The sequence below is a fragment of the Pelodiscus sinensis genome, chromosome 4 (genome assembly GCF_052426305.1).
Source record: "Pelodiscus sinensis isolate ZL-2025 chromosome 4, ASM5242630v1, whole genome shotgun sequence".
NCBI lineage: Eukaryota > Metazoa > Chordata > Testudines > Trionychidae > Pelodiscus > Pelodiscus sinensis.
In genome coordinates, this window is record NC_143055.1 from 127,591,832 (window position 1) to 127,612,223 (window position 20,392).

The 20,392-nt window shown below is 43.2% G+C and overlaps 1 protein-coding gene across 2 annotated transcripts in view; it reads right to left on the reverse strand.

The window, feature by feature from the left end:
* FRAS1 (Fraser extracellular matrix complex subunit 1) overlaps window positions 1–20,392 on the reverse strand; it is a 294,040-nt gene that overhangs the window by 223,862 nt on the left and 49,786 nt on the right. The gene's annotated exons all lie outside the window — the stretch shown is intronic.

Consider the following 20,392-nt stretch of genomic DNA (forward strand, 5'->3'; position numbering starts at 1 on the left):
CATTTGACATAGCTTAGAGCCTCAGAACGTCAATCTGGCACTGCTGTGCATGTGTGAGAGCAAATTGCCAAGCAAGTGTGTGGGTACCTCTGTGCTGCAGCTGTGAGCCGATTCCAAGCATGGAATAGACAGACTCAGCCTAGCTCAGCTCAAACCAGCAGGCTAAAAATAGCAGCATAGAGAGTGTGGACCCGGGAGAGGGGGCAGGAGGTTGTGTGGGCTTGGATCGGGTGGCTAGCACTAGCCATTGCCATTGCCACAACATCCACACTGTTATTTTTAGCTAGGCCACGTCAATCTATCTGTGCTGGGAATCCCATCATGGCAAATATAAACTGTGTGTTCGTCCGCCTGCCCCCAGTCCAGGGGTGTCTGTGTGTAACTTTTTTCAGAGAAATAAGAGTTGAGAGGCACTAGTTTGAAAGCCCTTCAGGGAGGGCAGAGGCAAGTGTCTGCAACAGAAAGGCAAAGTTCTCCACGCTTCCCTGCCACGTGTTCTACCCTTTCCCAGACATGGTTTGTTCAGTCTCTGTGCCCGCATCCCCTCTGCTGATTCTGTCAACGCAGGAATGTGACTAGGTCATCAGCCCTCTTGGAATTACTCTGATACATTTCATATAAGATGCTGAACATCCAAGAGACTGCAGCTTTCTCGGCCACCCTGCAGAGAATTTGAGTCAGCAACCTACAGCAGAAGAGAGCTCCTTATTGCATTACTCGTCCCTGGAGCCATCCAGTCCCCTGAAGTAAAACACATTAAAATATTCAAATGCCACACTGAGATGGGAACACACCATGAAGGCTGCAGTTTTTGTACCACTTCAATTCCTCCGGTGTATTTGCACAATTAAAGTGACAGAATACCCTACTGTGGATGCCATTATACCAGTGCTCGAGGGCTTGTCTACACATGAAAATTGTTCCCCTTAAGTTATCCCAGTATAATGAAAGGAGTACAGCCTCATCTCTTACCAAGGATGTTGTTGTATCAGCATAATGATCCTTTAGTCCAAAATAGGTATTCCTGTTCTCACAAAGCTATCCATAGACTTTATGAAAATATGCTTATGAATATGATATAATTGGAATATGCTTTATGCAAAATACTTCATGCAAGGTATCATTGGAAAATTTGGAATCTACTGAATATGATTATCCCATTTGCATGCATGTATCATTCCTGTATTTGAAATTAGAACTATGGAGTATAAACCTGTGTTATTAAAGTAGTCCTGCTAAGTGAGGGACATTAATGGTTAGAGCCCTGCAAATCCACAGGTAGCTGCAGATGGGGATGCAGATATTCACAGCTCGTTTTCGCGGACATGGATGTAGATACAAATTGTGTATCCACCCAAGGCTCTATTAATGGCACTTCAGGATCTTAATGGCCTTCTGGCAAAAAAACCTACAAAAAACAACAAAAAAACAATAAATTGTAAATGGACTTGTTTTTCCTGTAAGCAAGGGAGGTCTGTAGTTGGTCCTAACAAGATATGTGGCCATGTCACCTGATTCTGGGACCCATCTTGAATGTTGTACTTTTCCATAGAGAAAACGTTTTAAACTGAAAACAAACGATTCCCGCCTTTGGCAAAATCTATATGAAAGGAGGAAGTCAAACAACAGGGGCTGTTGCCGGATGTCAGGACACCCCTGCTTATCACCCAAAATGATTAATGGAAACATCTAAGGCTGACTGGGGGAAGGCTCAAACCCAGACTGGGAGGCTGCCCAGTCTGTGAAAGAAGCTTATCAGAATAACTTATCAGAATAACTGAGGATGAGACAGTCCATTTAACCAGTTTCTTAGTGTACTAAGCTTAGCTTGCATGTTCTGTTTTATTTTGTTTAGTAACCTACATTGTCAAATATCTTGACTACAGTTTCTGAAGTTCTTTTCATTTCTCAGCGTTAAACTTGGGACATTTAAACATTACAAAATATTTTATCAGTTTTTTTAAAAGTACGTCTCCCCTTCCCCCTTTATTTTTACTCCTTTATATAATAACATTTGGGGCAGGAAGTTTTTGGTCTTTTGCGCGCGTACACACACACACACACACACACACACACACACACACACACACACACACACACACACACACACACACACACACACACACACACACACACACACACACACACACACACACACACACACACACACACACACACACACACACACACACACACACTTTTCCCTTATTTTTTTCCTCCTTCCTCCTCTCTGTTGCTTTCTGTAACTTTTCAAAACTACTTTTAACTGTGGAAAAGTTAGATTGGGACAAGGAAAAAAACCTCTGAATCCAGTCACTCAATAATTCTTCAAAACTTCCTCAACTTTTGAAGAGCTGCAGATAAACTCGAATCAGCAATACAAGAATTCAGTTTGAAATTCCACATCATTTTTTATTTTGTTTTACAATTTCTCGTGGGAAAAAAAAATGTAGTGTGGAAAAGTTTTCCTGTGAAAACATTTACTTTTCAATAAAACCCCAAACCAAAAAAGAACCCTGCACAATAAGCAATTTGTTATTGCATGTGACTTCAGTAATGTTGAACAAAAGCTTTTAAAAGGCTGCTTTCTCTCCCTGCTCAAACCATACTCTGAAACCATTTTATAGATTAAATCTAGCAAATTAGTCAGGATGCCAGAAAAAAAAAATGTCAGACAACAGAAAGACAACTATTCATCTGGCAAAAAGGCATAGCCAGTGTTTTCTTCTTGCAGAATAAAGTCCACCAGTAAATTTGAAGTGCACCAGTTATGCTGACCTCCAGCATCTAGGTCCGTAAATCACCACTACCAGGAATGAAGATGTCAGCTATCAGGCTGAGTTACACCAAGAGTATAAGAACTCTCAAAAGCTAGAAAGCAAAATATATTTCTTTTCCAATGTCTCGCTCAGACATTATGACCTAATTTTTAACTAGCCCCCATGCCAAGAGGAAATTTTGATTTGAGCAATGCCAATGCAAATAAGAATCAAAACACTTTAATATTTCAAATGAATTAATTTGGTTAGTCCCTTCCCTGATGTTGTCATTTAAAATTTCATGAAGGGATTTAAGGAAAGTGATTTAGGAGAGATGGCAGTCCCAGGGAGGAACAGCCTGTCAAACACAATTCAAGTTCTTCATTGGTGGATCAAATAGGATCATCTTATTGCAAAATTTCAAAGCAGATGTACAGGATCCAGGTGTTTTGTGACAAGCAAAGCAGAGTTTTTTACCTCAGTGTCACAAGGTAGGTAATGACTGAAGTCACGCCTGTTTGGTGGCCTCCATAAAATGATTAGGCAGTCTCAATTTAACTCCATCTTGTACGTGTGTCTAAATCGCAAATTGGCATTAAGTGCCTCTCTGGAAGACAATCTCAGAAATATGAACAAAGATTGAAAGGGCATGGAGGACAAACTGTCTTCTCATCTCTGTAAGCCAGTGGTTTTCATTGCAAACTAAGCACTGTGCAACACCTCCAAAAATCAGTCCTTTGACATGCCTGATGCCTGTTAAAAACCATATAGGGAAGGCTGTTACTTCTCTTGACTTCCAGAGGTCACACTGGGCCGGATTCAAGGACCACTTGCTTCAAAGGAAAGCTGTCTACCAACTTCTAGAGCTTATTTTGGCCTGGGGCATTCCCAATTATTCTTACAGGCATTGTGGACAGTGTACACTACCCATGACAGGAAAAGGAACAGACCTCAGAAATTACCACAGAAATAGCGCCACATGGGCTGTGCAGCTAGGAGGCTTCCCAGGCCTCTGAGGCCGAGCCCTCCTTTCTCTCTTCAAGCTAATTTAAACTATCAGCCAGTAAGGAGAGCCACTGCACCTGCTGGAGATGGAAACAGTTGAGTTCCATGAGCCAGGACGACAGATATACAGGAGGAGAATGCCATCAAGACTTAATTGCTCACTCTCTCTCTCTTCTGGATAGAAGGATCTGCATTCAAGCATCTGGACTGATATAGAAAAGGGGTATGCATCTCTAATAAGAAACAGGATTTGCGGATTGTCCTACAGTTCTGCATATTCTTTTAGAGTCTTTGATAAGTCTAGCATAGTCATAGATTACTAGAACTGGAAGGGACGTCGAGAGGTCATCAAGTCCAGTCCCCTGCCCTCACAACAGGACCAAAAAATTAAGATAGGGATAAGAGAAGAAAGAAAACCAGTGACGTGGATAAACAAAAGCTGAGACAACGAGTGGGATCCAAGGGTAGGTTAGTCCCGTGAGGACAAGACACGTAAGGCAAGACTTATCAAAAACGTCACCTGAAGTCAGTGTTCTAAGTCCAGGATCCATTGTTACAGTAGTAGTTTGCAAACACAACTGTAATGTTAAAAGCAACAAGTAGTCCTTTGATGCCTTAGAGAGTAACAAAAATATATGTAGTATCATGAGCTTTCGTGGGCAAAATGCACGTCCTCAGATAATCTTGAGTGGAGAAAAAAGAGGGACTCTCAGAATTATAACAGAAAAAGGGAGAGGGGAAAAAATTTACCAGTCAATTGTAGTGCCAGTGCTAATGAGGCTAATTGAGTGGGCTGGAAATGTCCCATGCTTAGCTTTTGATGTCAATTGTAATATATGTTTCAATGCCTATTCACAGAAAATAAATTAGTCTATTCAGCAGACTAATTAGTCCTCCCTTCATCAGGGGACCTCTAATTGAGGCCAAATACAAAATAATCTCACCAATTTTAACATAGCAGCAAGTGTCCATCTGAGCCAAAATTTTCGAAAGATATTAGCGATTTGGGACACCCCTTTTGAAACACTTTCAAGGGACTTGATGCTCCCAAAAATGCTGAGCACCTGTCTTCTGAAAATCAGGCCCCTTTCCAATGACTCACATTGGGCAGCCAAAGTATGAGGCATCCAAATTCAAAACCTTGGCCTCTTGCTGTTGCCAAAAGTCAGCTCAAACACACTTACAATGATTTTACCAATAAAACAATCAATTCATGCAAAGGTTAATCTGTGAGGTCCCATCCCCTGCATCCTCAAGCTAATGAATCAAAAGCAAAAGCTTGTTTTAACACAATACACTTCTGACCTCGCATCAGAGCTGTATTTTAGCTGGCTGGTTTCTAACGTGGGCTTAAAAAAGAAACAGACAACCTCTCTGATTTATAGTCACCTCATTTCATGCTTAAACAAACTATTCCTTAATCCTGTTAAATGGACAGGCATTGGAAATGCGCCTGCACAAAACACTTGTTTTATCTTAATCACTGGATCTTTGTGTGCTCAGCATTTTGGAGAAAGATGAGCCAGTACAGGCTCCCTCTTCCAACCCTCCCCCACCTCCACCATGGCTGGTTAAATCCAGGGTAACTAATTCTTCAATTAGAAGTGGAGTTAAAGAAAAGCTGCAAGGAAAATGGCCTGTGAAGCATATGTGTGTGACTCCAGCATTGGAGGGGAACCGTAACCGTCCATCCAGTTGTCACGGGGCTTTGTATCATGTGGTCAGGCCCTTAGGATTTACTTACCTCCCGTGGCATGTCAGAGTCAATTTATCTGCTTACTCACAGGCATCTGTAATTAATGGATCACACCAGCCACAGATATGCAAGATGCAGCATCTGTTACTCCCGTGGGTTTGTCAGTGCTGAAACAGGCAACATAATTTTATCTAAGTGTTCAGCAATTACAGGGAAGGGCACAAGCCAATTTGATTTCAAGTTGACCATTCCTAGAGATGGTCAACTTGAATCTCCATCCCTAGAGATTTTCCAGTCCCGGCTTGACAAAGCCCTGGCTGGAATGATTTAGTTGGGGTTGGCCCTGCTTTTAGCAGGGGTTGGACTCGATGACCTCCTGAGGTTTCTTCCAACCGTAGGATTCTAAAAATGTGACCAATAAAAATGCAACAACCATCTTCTTCTGACAACTGAGTTTAATGGACTTTTCTACTATACAGGCAGTCCCCGGGTTACGTACAAGATAGGGACTGTAGGTTTGTTCTTAAGTTGAATTTGTATGTAAGTCGGAACTGGTACATATTGTAGGGGAAACTCCAGCCAAACATTTCTCCAGAGCTCAGTTTTATTCTCCCACACCTCACTTCCCTCAGTCCTTTATTCTCAAGCTGAGGTGTCTGCTGAGAAAAGCCGCTCCGCGTCTCCCTAGTCTGCTGGGTGGGGCGCTAGCTTCGCGTCTCCCTGGTCTGCTAGGGGGAAAAGCAGCTAGTGCGGGGTTGCCTCACCCCGTTTGTAAGTAGGGATCCGATGTAAGTCGGATCCATGTAACCCGGGGACTGCCTGTACCTCTCTCCCAGCAGGCAACTGATTGCACTGGTTATAAGACAAAAACGGCTGGAATCGTAGGGCATGTCTACTGTGGGGAGTTATTTTGAAATAACTCCCCTTATTTCAAAATAACAAGGCAAGTGTCCACACTACCAAGCCTGTTATTTCGAAACAAAGGGCTTGTTATTTTGAAATAACAACTCCAGCTTGTGAAGAGGAATAAACTTATTTTGAAATAGTTATCTCGGGAGCTATTATTTCAAAATAACCTGGTAGTGTCGACATGGCCTTATTTCCTCTCTCCCAACGCATGGCAAATGGTGATGTGCTACCCAAGCCATTAGTGTCCTGTCTCAGACCGAATCACCTCACGATGGTATACACAGCAGCTGTTTCCTCTCCACTCATATAGAGCAGGTAAAGTTCTTTAGTTCCTCTCTAATTCCAACTGGCCACTAAGTAAGTGATGCACTAAAAAAAATATAATAGGAAATAATTCAGAACTGCTTCATGTGTGTTCTACTGGCTAACCAGACATGAGCCATTATAACTATTCAGCCTTTTAACACATGTTCCCAACCGCACAGCCTCACCACAAGCACTAGAAATAAAAATCTTTTATGTAACCTTTCCCATGTAATATTACAATTAATTAACCAGCCCCTCAGAGTATTCTCAAAGGTACTGCATAAAAGTGCAGATGATGGAAATACTACTCTTGCAGAAGAAGATTAAGAACACCACAGAAGATTAGGGTCCTACAGAAAATTTTGCATGAAAGCAAAAATCAATGTAAGCGGCATGAACAGGTGTAGCTCGACTGTGAAAAGTGATTTGCAGAAATGGCATAAAGGGATTCTGCATTTACTGTCTCCAGGTGGCTTTTTAAACAAACATGCTCTCTTTACACACCTAAAAAGGTTTTATTTCTACCTGGTAGAACAAAGTCAGCCTGAGATCTTAACATCAGGCTGTGCTCTTCCCAGCACACGCCTCCTTACCAGTATTGTAAGGTTCTGCAGGCCAAATTTTGATCTCAGTGACACCTGTGCAATCCTATTTTCTTCATTTACCCCCTGCTGACTTTTCTTGGGTAACTCCAATTTCTTTCCTCCCTAAGGGAAAATAACACATCATGCACTTCATCTGCACAGATGTCTAAGAGACACATCCCTTATGTTGCTGAGATTGAAGCTTTAAACCATGCAGGGTGTATATAGGACTAATGCACACATTGCAAATGCACAGGATTTAAGGTGGAGGAGTCCTTCAGAAAAAGTAGTGAATCCAATATTTGGGGGTTACAATGCTTTCTTCTTCTTCTTCATCAAATTAACAGTAACCTTAACTAGCTATTTCCTTAATTTGAAGGGTTTTGCTTGGGTTAATAGCAGTGTAGTGGCCACTGAGCAGTGGCCACTCAGAAGGAACTCAAATTATGGATGTTAAAATGCATTTAAGTAACAATGTAGCTGCTGAAAATTTCAGCAGGGTAGCAGCATGGGGGAGGGAGCAGACAGCTCCCGGGGAGCCAGATTTTAAGCCATCTCCTCACACATACCAGGAACCTACATGTAACCATGAAGATTAACCGAGTACACAGTTACACTTACACATCCCTAATTCAAATTCCGTCCAGATGATTAACAGAACACCCGCAGCTAGATTTTGTTTCTGTGGGTGGTTTCCTTTTGCACGTCTAGTTGCATATAAAAAATTATTCCGCACGTGGATGGAAAAGATCAGAGGAAACATTGGTTAGCAGTAACTTTAACCATCCTTAGCTATTTAATAATGATGATGTTTTTGTAGTAAAAGAAGGGCTTGAAACAAAAGTCCATGTAGCATCGGCCAGGTTTGAGGCCTGAGGCCTTGCTAATAATGGTCAAAACCTTGCTAATATAAAGCAAAGCTAAACTCTGAGCAAGACACAGGCCCCTGCTCACAGAACTTGCATGAACAGGGCTGATAGTGTAAAACATGAATTGGTAATAGGCACAGGTGTAGAACAGTAATTGATACTAGGTACCGGCTGTACAAGAGTAATTGGTACATTCCATAAGGATGGTAACACCACCTCGTTATAAAGGACCCAGGCACCTACACACTCCCCACAGATAACATGGACATAGCAACCCAGCTTCAGGAAAGGGTCTAAAATGACAGTATGATGGACAGAGATGTTCTAATCAAACTATGAGGTGCAGGGTGATGGGTGGTATTTAAGTAACATCAGAGGGTGGCAACCTGACATGTCAGGAGTGATGTGCAACTTGTTTGTACCTGTATATCAAGTGGTATCTTGGAGGCCTAGGGGGTAGTGTCTCATACCTGGCACTGACTGGCTTGTCTCCATTGTCGGGGGTACATATGAATCGTAGTTCAATAATCTACTGACAACTATTACTGAACTTCATTTGACAATAAACCTTGCCAGGCACCTTCGATCCTTATCTGATTTTGTGGTCTTTGGGGGCAAAGTCAACACAACACAGAGGAGGAGCTCAGACACGCTCCACCAAACGGTTCTCATCTTTGACGAACAGGAGATCTCTCAGGACATCACAACGGTGAATTCTGACTACGACAGTTTTCTTTGTGGGAACGAAGAGAGTTGTAACACTCTTTGGGAAATTTCCCTTTGAAAAGCAACATAATAGAACACCTTTATCTGTAAGGCCACACGCGCCATTTGGTAGCGTTTAGTACAAGTAGGTTTCGGGGGGGGGGGGGGAGGTTGTGGCCGTAAACTGATCTTAAATAACAATCAGAGGAAAGCAGGGAGTAGTACCACTGGCACTAGACAGACAGGCATTCAAATGACAAGATTAAAAGTGGCAAGGTTAGCTACACGTGCAAGTATATTGTTCTCTCACTACATGCAATAAAGCCATTCCAATACATAACTCCTGGGAGGTGCTGTTTCTAGACAGTGAAATACACCATGAAAATTTTAATGTCATATGCATTCCCTTCAATTCTGTGTGAATGCAAGAAGGAGAGCCTCCCTGCTGGAATCTAAAACTCCACATTCTAGTCAGCAATCTAAAAGCCACCCAGCTGCTGCTAAGCGGCTGCACATTTTTGAGTTTCAGTTCAGCTGAATAAAACCGATTCCTCAGGCCCTGGCTGCTCTGAGAAATCCCATTAAACAAGCGAGAAGCGTGCGTGAGGGGAACACTGCTGAACAGCATCCCCCCTCTGCGATCCACACCTGCTTCTCCCAGGGCTAGGGCACAATCAGCCTTTTCTCATCTCACACTGTCACTGCAGGCCTTGTTCACATAAGCCATTTTTAACGGCTCTTTTTGTTCCTCTCAACTATACCGCAAGCAACGCTTTTTTTTGACAGAGCGCCCTTCCTGGCACAGCATCCATCCTCACTCTGCCTTTGGTTTGAAACTGTAACTATCCCAAGAGACTCCTTTAGTTAGTATTGGCTAGAAAAACTCAGCCAGGTAAGCGCAAAGGAACGGCTGCCTTTTAACTAGAGATGTAAAAGCCCATTTAATCAGTTAGCCGGTCAAGTGCTATGTTCATCCAGGATCTCACAGGTCGGAGGCCCAGTCAGACTGGAGCACCCACAACCTGCAGTGTGGCACAGTGCGCCCACCCAAGCTGGAGCAGCCCCCCGCTCGATGATGCTTATCAGTTAACCGGTTACATCCCTACTTTTAACCCATCAATTTGGCTTCTTCTACATGCCCGTCTGCACCAGCCCAGATAAGCGGGTAGCACACCATACAAGCCAACAGGCTGCATGTCACTCCCTACAAAAGGAAGTGGATGGGAACCTGGATATGAGTCAACAGTGTGCCCTTGTAGCCAAGAAGGCTAATGGCATATTAGGTTGCATTAAGAGGAGCATTGCCAGCAGATCCAGAGATGTCATTATTCCCCTTTATTCGGCTCTGGTGAGGCCACATCTGGAGTATTCTGTCCAGTTCTAGGCCCCCCCACTACAAAAAGGATGTGGATGCATCAGAGAGGGTCCAGCAGACGGCAACCAAAATGATTAGGGGGCTGGAGCATATGACCTGTGAGGAGAGGCTGAGGGAGTTGGGTCTGTTTAGTCTGCAGAAGGGAAGCGTGAATGGGGATTTGATAGCAGCCTTCAACTTCCTGAAGGGAGGTTGCAAAGAGGATGGAGAGAGGCTGTTCTCAGTAGTGACTGATGGCAGAACAAGGAGCAATGGTCTCAAGTTGTGGTGGGAGAGGTCCAGGTTGGATATTAGGAAAAATTATTTCCCTAGGAGGATGGTGAAGCACTGGAATGGGTTACCTAGGGAAGTAGTGGAGTCTCCATCCCTAGAGGTGTTTAAGTCTCGGCTTGACAAAGCCCTGGCTGGGTTGATTTAGTTGGGATTGGTCCTGCCTAGAGCAGGAGGCTTGACTTGATGGCCTCCTGATGTCTCTTCCAGCTCTATGGTTCTATGATTCTATGACTTCGCGCTGGCCCCGGGCTGCACTCGGGTGTGCCAGTTTTGAAATGTACAAGAGTCCCCAGCGGGGGCTCTTGTGCATTTCAAAGCGGAAGCACCCTCATGGAGCCTGGGGTCCATTCTGCGCTGCCACTTTGAAATGCCATGCAGAGTCCAGGGTTAGCTGGAGACTGATCCCGGGTGCTACGCAGCATTACTGCAGAACCTGGGGTCAGTTGGGGATTCCCTAGCGAATCCCAGGCTCCAGCGCAGCATTTCAAAGTGCACAGAGCCCAGGGTCAGCTGGGGAGTACCCAGCTGATCCTGACCTCTGCTTGGCATTTCAAAGTGACAGCACCGCACGGAGCCCAGGATCAGCAGCGTTTTAAAGCGACAGCACCACTCACAGCTCAGGAACAGACTCCATGCGGTGCTGTCGCTTTGAAGTACGCTCTTCCCCGCTCCCTTTGCTACCACTATCTAACAGAGGCAGCAAGGGAGGGGGAGAATTAGCTAGTCGACTTGACTATCCGATAAGCATTTGCTTATCGGAGAGTTGACTAGTCCTTAACATTCTTACTATCAACATTTACTTCAGATGCAGCTGCAGGAATTCATCACCGCTGAATGCCTTGTGTGTCTAATGTTGAGCATCCACCAGTGGGAACACCCATGAAAGAGCTGACTTTTTAAAGTATGGCCCTATGAGACTTGCCAAAAGTCACATATGGAGTGGAAGATGGAGTTTCCACTTCGGCGAAGTACCGGCATTTTAAATCCGTTGGAATTAAACATACTCAACCTTGGTACGAATTGCATTAGAATACCTCCCAATCTTCAGTGATTTATTCTCGCCACAGCCCTGTGATGTAGGGAAGTGCTGTTATTCCCATGTTAAAGATGAGAAACCGAGAATCAGAGGCTACTGCTCAGATTTCTATAGATCAATCACAGTCAATGGTATTCAGGCTCTTAAGTGCCTGACGCCCTTTATAAAACAAGATGTATGGTCCAATCAGACATTGCCAGGCTGAGTCCTGCAAGACCTAAATACTTGTCGAAATCTGGGCCTAAGCGACTTGCCCAACTCATACAGGAAATCTGCAGAGTGGAGCAAGTAACCATGCCAACACTTCCCAAGCCTCAGGCTAGTGCCGTAAGAACTGGACCATCCTTCCTCCCCATAAGTCAGTGGGCCTAATCAGGTGCTGAAAGCCAGGAATGGGATTCAAACCTTTGCTGAGTGTGGGCCAGAGTCTGGAGCTGAACCTGAGGCTTCCCAACTCTCTCTCACAAACTAACAGTCCCAAAGTAAATCTACCCTTCCCAAGTACAAACAGTCCCAGGATAAAGTGAAACCTTCTCCAATCAATGCAGCTACCTCCCCACTCTGGCTCCGAGATTTCTCTTCCTGCCTGGGGCATATAATAGCTGGGCATGGCTTCTTGATGATCTCTTGCACCTTTGATCTCCTGGACTTTTTCCTGCCTGGTGCCTGAGATCGGCTGACAAACACAGGTGGGGAAAGGGTTTTTTCAATGTCCAGAGTTCTCTCCAGATTCAGACAGGTGGTGTACTCCATTACAACATGTTTTCATTTAAAACGTTCTTCTGTCTTAATAAAATCTAAGGGCTTGTGTACATTATACAGCGCTGCACTGCTGCAGCACTTAGTGAAGATTCTATCAGAGAGCTTCTCACTTTAGCGAGAAGTATAACTTTATGGGTCAGGGGTTTGTGATTCGCCTCAGCAATGCAGTTATACCAACATATGTTCACAGTGTAGACCAGGTCTAAGTCTACATCTCCACTTACTAGAGGATTGACGCTCTAGCGATCAATCTTCTGGGGTTCAATTTAGTGGGTCTAATGAAGACCTGATAAATTGAATACTGAGGCAGTCCCTCATCAACCACTGTACTCCTCGCTGTCACAAGGAGTAAGGGAAGTCAAAGGAAGGGTTTCTCCCATCAATCTCCTCCTGTGGGGCTGCCCAAGAAAAATCAAGTCAAAGTATGTCGACTCTAGCAACACAGTTCACGTAGCTCGAGTTGCATATCTTGTATCAATTTTCTCTGCCAATGTAGACCTGGCCTGAGTGTGGCTAAGAGGGCTTTTATTCTTGCACATTAGTCAAAGTAACATTCTATCCTCGATAACAAGAGGAGCGTCACACTGAATTGGAATCCAGACTCAGCATGTTTCATAGGGTTTTCTTTTCGTGCTCACGGGATTACCTTTGGCAACTAAAGAGCACTCATGATTTAAAAGGATAAGGTGAGTTATTCCTGAATGCCTTATGCTGACTGTAAGCAGTGACCAAAGTCTGGTAGGATAGTACGGCTTTGCCTGTGATCCCATTCACAGGCCTTAATAAGAGCATGCTGCAGTCTGACTTGGATCAAGATTTATATCTCCGCTTTCCATTGAGAACACGCCAATACCGGTAAGCTGATACGACACGATTCATTTTTCATTCTGTCTGTTAATTGTACCAGACATTTTGCACACGAAGTACCTTCATAAAGAGTGAACAATGCCTCTGTGCAGGGGAATACCTCCCAATAATCTCTTAGCACAGGCTGTTTCTTTATCAAGAGTGTGCTTATGGAACCAGCTTTCAACACTTAACAAATGGGTCATCTCATTTCTCATAACCCACCGACACTTGTCATCCAAGGTAACTAATTGTGTGCTTAGCCTCTGATCCAAAAGTCTGTCCATTGGTTTGAGTGAGCTTTGGATATCAGGCACTTAGGACCAAAAGAGAAAAAAAGTAGAGCAGCAAAACTATGCAGAAATGGTAAAGAAACTATAAACGCCAGTGCACGTGAATAGGCTCCGCAGAGTTATTTTTGCAAGTGCTGCAGTATTTCTCGGCACAGAGGCAGTCATATTGATACAGATTACTGTTAAGAGCAGGAGTGAGAGGGAATACTAACTGGATAATAAGCGAGACATAATTCTAGAAGGAATCCTTTCTTTGTGTATAAATATATATACACTGTTTGATCCCAATCTTGTGTGCAGAAGAGGCTGGGGATGTTACATAGAGAGCAGGGAGTCCACTTGCATTTCTCTGGCAAACAAGGACAAAAACATTCCTCTCAAAGCTGTGTCCATCATAAATTGGCTGATTTCTCTGAATTTTGAAAAAAAAAAGAATGAAAATTGGACAGAAAGATTGCTAAAAAAATCTTCATTTTCTCCCATTTTTTGGTCAGCTCCAGTGCCATTCTCTTTTTTGTTATTTTATATTTTTAGACACAGATTAAAAGAAAATCTATTTAAATTCCCATAATAGCTGAAGGGGAAAATATTGACCATAAAGAGGTTCACGTCATCAATACACAAGATATGAATATGTCCTCACCTTAATGCCGGTGACTATTCCTACTGAATTCAGAGGGAATATTCACACATATAAAATGAAGTACAGCTATCTCTGCCAGAAGTACAAGTAATAAATTAGCAAACATAATTCTTAAAAGAAAGAAATTACAGCCAACGTGTAATGATAAATGAGTCGTTTGTGTATGGTAAAAGCCACCATGTAAGGCCCCTCCTAAATAAGATTTGGTTAATATGTAAATAAACACCTCCATCTGGCTCACACTTCTATAACTTCTTACACTCAGTACAACAAAGAGCACAATTTTAGTTTAAAACCAAGTAACTGTTTAACAATAAAAAACTAAAAATCATATACACTCCCAATGCCAAGCTCAAGGGAGACAGAGTTATCTCTGGAGCTACAGCTATGCAGGCAGCCTGAAATGGTTCTTTTCTTTTAATTTAAGTTTAATGGATTTCAGGTCTAGAATCAGACCAAATTTGCTGTTCCTCTCCTCTTGGGGATCGCGAAATGCAGAGAATAAACCCACTGATCTCTTCGTTCCAGAGCTACTTTCAAATCCCAACACAGGTTTGATGAACACAATTAAATGTTCCCTCTGGATGAGATGGGCAGGTATAGAGACAAAGAAATAATAATGTTGAATATGGCCATTTCTGAGGTTGTTCTAGAAATTCTGTGCAAAATTCCCTTCTAAGGAACAGCTGGGCCCACTCCCTTCTTCCTCATGAGAACGTACAGAGACAACCATCCATTTAAAAATAAAAGTGGATGACATGTCTAGCAGGCACAATTTTCTCCTTAAGGAACCTGATTCTTTCTGATCGATCTGGGAGTCACGTTCGTGTTCCTTAGAGGAGATCTACATTATGGGGTAAAGGCAACCTAAGTTATGGAACTCCATCTCTGTGAATAACACAGAATAACACAGCAGGAGTGAATGTAGATTAGGTCCACTTATTGCAGTGTCTATAACACACTGTGTCAACAGAAGAAACTCTTTCATCGACTTACCTTAAGCTTCTCTTTCTGGTAGAATGCCAGATTTGATGGGAACGTGTTCAGCAGTCAATTTAGTGGGTCTTCACTAGACCTGCTAACTCAACCCCCTGAGGATCGATTGCCTCAGTATCAATCCACCTGTGGTGGAGACATACCCTTAGATGTTGTGTCCCTTATTCTTTATTTATTATAGCTCCTAAACACATAAAGTTCTTTCAGATGATTCAGTAAAGAGTCTTGTTCTCAACCTCAATGTGCCAGGGGTTTTCAGATCACAGGCTGAAATCAACTATCATCAATATCAGTTCTCAATAAAGGCAAGACCGTACTGGATGACTGAATCTGTGGGCAGAACCCTCCCGAATGAAAGGTCCACCTAACTCAAATGACTGAGGGGCCCACAAAACCCAGTCAATTGACTAAAGAGGATATAAAATGCAGGTGTAGACAGCATGCTTTGGAGAATGAAAACATTTTACCTACAGAGAAGCACCATACAAGCAGGCACTATACAAACATCTTTACCATGCCCTATCGAGGTGATTTGACTGATCAAAGACCAGCTACATCAGTGAGTAGCTCTTGCGACCCAATGCTGACCTTTCTTCTGAGAGCAAAGGCATGGCTGCTAACTCTAGCAGTAGCTTTTGCAGCAGAAATACCTGACTGTTAAGAACAGATAAGAGACTATTACATGTCTGCACACTGGACACCAGACTCCCACTAGAGGGCAACAACTTTCAGTTGCTCACCATCAACTTGGGCTAGATTTGAAACAGTCACCTGTTTCATAAGCGTATGCCCAATCCCTTACTCTAGCCAGAGGACAGAAGTCAGTATGTCAAACAGTAATCTGAAGAAAATATGTTGATCAACATGTTATAGGACAAGGTGGGCGAGGTGATCTCTTTTATTGGGCCAACTTCTGTTGTCTCTCTTACCCACCTTCTCTCTAACGTCATGTCAAGCAGGCACAATTTTCTCTTTAAGGAACCTGATTCTTTCTGATTGATCTGGGAGTCACGTTTGTGTTCCTTAGAAGAGATCTACATTATGGGGTAAAGGCAACCTAAGTAATGGAACTCCAGCTCTGTGAATAACACAGCAGGAGTGAATGTAGGTTAGGTCCACTTATTGCAGTGTCTGTAACACACTGGCTGTGTCTACACTGGCCACATAATCCGTAATAGCTATGGAAATGAGAGAAGTCAGAATAGGGAAATGCGCAGGGGATTTAAATATCCCTGGCGGGATTTAAATAAACATGGCCGCCGCTTTTTTTCCGGCTTGGGGAAAAGCCGGAAAAGAGCGTCCAGACTGGCGCGATCCTCCGGAATAAAGCCCTATTCCAGAGGATCTCTTATTCCTACTTGCAAGGATCTCTTATTCCTTCCTTTCAAGTAGGAATAAGAGATCCTCCGGAATAGGGCTTTATTCCGGAGGATCGCGCCAGTCTGGACGCTCTTTTCCGGCTTTTCCCCAAGCCGGAAAATAAGCGGCGGGCATGTTTATTTAAATCCTGCGGGGGATATTTAAATCCCCCGCGCATTTCCCTATTCTCACTTCTCTCATTTCCATAGCTATTACGGATTATGTGGCCAGTGTAGAGACAGCCACTGTGTCAACAGGAGAAACTCAGGAGACACAACCATTCTGCACACATTATATATTATAGTTTATTAAGAAGGTTTCCACATTTTTTCTTAGAATTTAAGGCATGTAAAAGCCTTTCACACACCTAGCTCCACCAACCATTAAACTGATATCAGTGATCTTTTCAGAAAATCCTAAGTGTTTAGTATTGCTTACCACATTTCCACCCTCACATTTCATTAGGTATAAACACCAGAGATGTTAAAATGGTTAACCAGCCCGCATTGGCCACCTCCTGTGGCAGCCAGCCATGCGAGGCAGGAACAGCTCCAGCCATGATGGGACCTCTTTGGAACCTCCATTCAGGAAGTTGAAGGCTGCTATCAAATCCTCCCTCGCTCTTCTATAGACTAAACAAGCCCAGATCCCTCAGCCACTCCTCAGAGGTCATGTGCTCCAGCCCCTAATCATTTTGGTTGCCTCCACTGGATCCTCTCCAATGTACTCACTTCCTTTCTGTAGTAGGGGGCCCAGAACTGGACGCAATACTCCAGATGTGGCCTCACCAGTGCAGAATAAAGGGAAATAATTGCTTCTCTAGATCTTCCAGAAATGCTCCTCCTAAACATATAAAGTGCCATGAGCCTTCTTGGCTACAAGGGCACACTGCTGACTCATATCCAGCTTCTCATCCACTGTAACCCCCAGGTCCTTTTCTACAGAACTGCTACTTACCAGTCAGTCCCCAGCCTGTAACAATGCTTGGGATTCTTCCGTCCCAAGTGCAGGACTCTGCACTTGTCCTTATTGAACCTCATCAGATTTCTTTTGGCCCAATCTTCCAATTTGTCTAGGTTGCTCTGGACAGTATCCTTACTCTCCTACATATCTACCTCTCCCCAGCTTAGTATCATCTGCAAACTTGCTGAGGGTGCAATCCATCCCCTCATCCAGGTCAGTAATAAAGACGTTGAACAAAACCAGCCCTAGAACCAATCCTTGGGGCACGCCACTTGAAATTGATCACCAACCAGACATCAAGCCGTTGATCACTACCTGTTGGGCCCAACAATCTAGCCAGCTTTCTATCCACCTTACCATTTAGCCAATCCATACGTCCTTAACTTCCTGGCAATAATATTGTGGGAGACCATATCAAAAGCTTTGCTAAAGTCAAGGTATATCACATCCACTGACTTCCCCATGTCCACAGAGCTAGTTACCTCATCATAGAAGCTAATCAGATTGGTCAGGTATGACTTGCCCTTGGCGAATCCATGTTGACAATTCCTGATCACTTTCCCCTCTTCCAAGTGCTTCAAAATGTATCCCTTGAGGATCCCCTCCATGATGTTTTCGGGGACTGAAGAAAATCTGACAGTTTCCTGGATTGTCCTCTTTCCCTTTTTTAAAAGGTGGGCATTACATTTGCCTTTTTCCAACCATCCGGGACCTCTCCCGATCTCCACAAGTTTTCAAAGATAATGACCAAAGGCTCTGCAATGACATTTGCCAATCTATTTTAGCATCCCTAACAAACACACTAAATAAAAAGGTCAAAAATTAAAAGAGTATGTTGATACATAATTCTATCATTTTGGAGGAAATATTTGCTAATCTCCTACAGATGTGGATGGTTTGTACTTACCCAGAAAATGTGATCAGACTTTATTTGTTTCTATAGCCAAGTCTACACTATGGGGCAAAGTCAACTTAATATATACAGTATATGAACACCATAGCTGGAGTTGATGTAACTTAGGTCAAGTTTCTACAGGAGGTGGATGGAAGAAACTCTTCCATCGACTTCCCCTATGCTTCTTATTCTGGTGGAATACTGGAGTCAATAAGAGAGCGATCAGCAGTCAATTTAGCACCGATCCCCCAATAAGTGGAGACTATTCCTGTGAATTATACATCTGTTTTGTGTACACTCCGTACTCTGATTGCAGCTTTCTTAACGGAGGCAGATTTTGTAGTCACCTTCTAGATCTGCTGCCAAGATTCCTTTCCTACCATTTGCACACTCTGTGTATTATTTATACTTCTGCTTTCAAAGACTTATTTCTGTGAACAAAATTCAAGTGCTACAGATAATTTGAAAACGTTTAGACAATAACAGAATATTTGTATACCACTTCCATTAAAAAAGGTTTTTTTCCTAATGATGGATAACATTTAAGTTAATCAATCTATGCTTTAAATTACAACATTGGAGCTATTTCTACCTATTTGAGGTAACAATTATTGCAGTTAAGGCAGCAGAAAGAAAAAATATGTATATAGTACTAGGACCTGAAAACATGTCCTCTCCCATAAAAAGTCAGAAAACAAATCAAAAACAGCAACTATCATTTGCCTGTTACATTATGTTCACTGTTTACCCAGCTTCCCCCACTCTTCACCAAAGTACATTCACAATTTTACAAGACACAAGCATGGAGCGTCTTAACTTGTGTTTACACTTCTGCATGTTTCAATTCCAGTGCAGGTTCTTCTAAGACAGTTCAAGGCCCACTGACGGGGAAGGAGGCAAAAGCAGTAATTGCCCTAGAACCCAGAGATGCAAAGGGGCCTGGAGCTACGATGGTAGCGGCCGGAGTCCCACTCCCTTTAAACTGCCACCAGAGCACTGCTTCACACGGCTCTGAGTGCGGCGTGTGGGGCACTGTGGTCTAGGTGATGCTAAGGACTGACTGCTTGAGGCTCCGCCCCTTCGTCCAAGGCCCTGCCCCTCCCAGACCCACCCCCACCTTGCTCGAGGGCCCGCAGTAGCCACACTGGAAAATTCTAACTACAGTTGCAATTTTCAAGCATTTGCTCTACTGAGCAGCAACAAGGAGATCAAACAGCATACTTAGGATTCTAAACCAAGACCCATCAAAGTCACTTTTAATATCCAAGTTGTTTGTGGTTCCCTGTGCAGCTAATCCTGTTTTATGCTCTTGCAGTACAGAGGACAATTTCCTCGATAATAGCATTCAACTAACACGACAGGTGGAAACACACCTTCCCCTCAAGCAACCAAAAACGCCATACTTCAGAGTAAAAGAATAGCATAAAACTCATCTGTCATTATAGCCTCAGGAGAAATGCCTCAGAATTCCAAAGTTACCAGTCAGAAGCAACTTGCTCACATAAGGTTCAGCCCCGCTGGCAGAACAACAGGAAACGTACGCAGAACTAAAAAGGCACAATAACAACAGATAGCAGCAGGAATCTTTCCTCTGGAAGCCCATCACAGAATCATAGAGCTGGAAGAGACCTCAGGAGGTCATCAAGTCCAGCCCCCTGCCCAAGGATCAGATGTGGATCCTTAAGATCATTGGGTTTTTCCTTAAAATGTGTCTCAACCTCCATATACTAAAGTAAAATACTCGTTAATACTTATGGGGAACAGATAATCGTTTCAAAACAACATTAGCTCCCTGTAGTGAAAACGAGGCTAATTAATTATTATTATTTTTAATCTCAGGTATTTCTCTCTAGTTTTCGTGCCTTGGGAGAAGAAAAAGCAAGACCTCTCCCCAGGCCAAGAATTCTTCTCCTACTTAGAACAATTTCCATGACAGAAGCACCTACACTGGCCCCCAACTGGGATTCCAGGACTTTGTTGTGTCACATAATGTACAAACAAACAGCAGGAGCACTACACTGACCAACTTGTTATCCAAATAAACAAAACCACACACAAAGAGAGTTGAAAGAAAGCTGTAATATGCAAGCGGGATGAATGCTCACACAAACACATTCA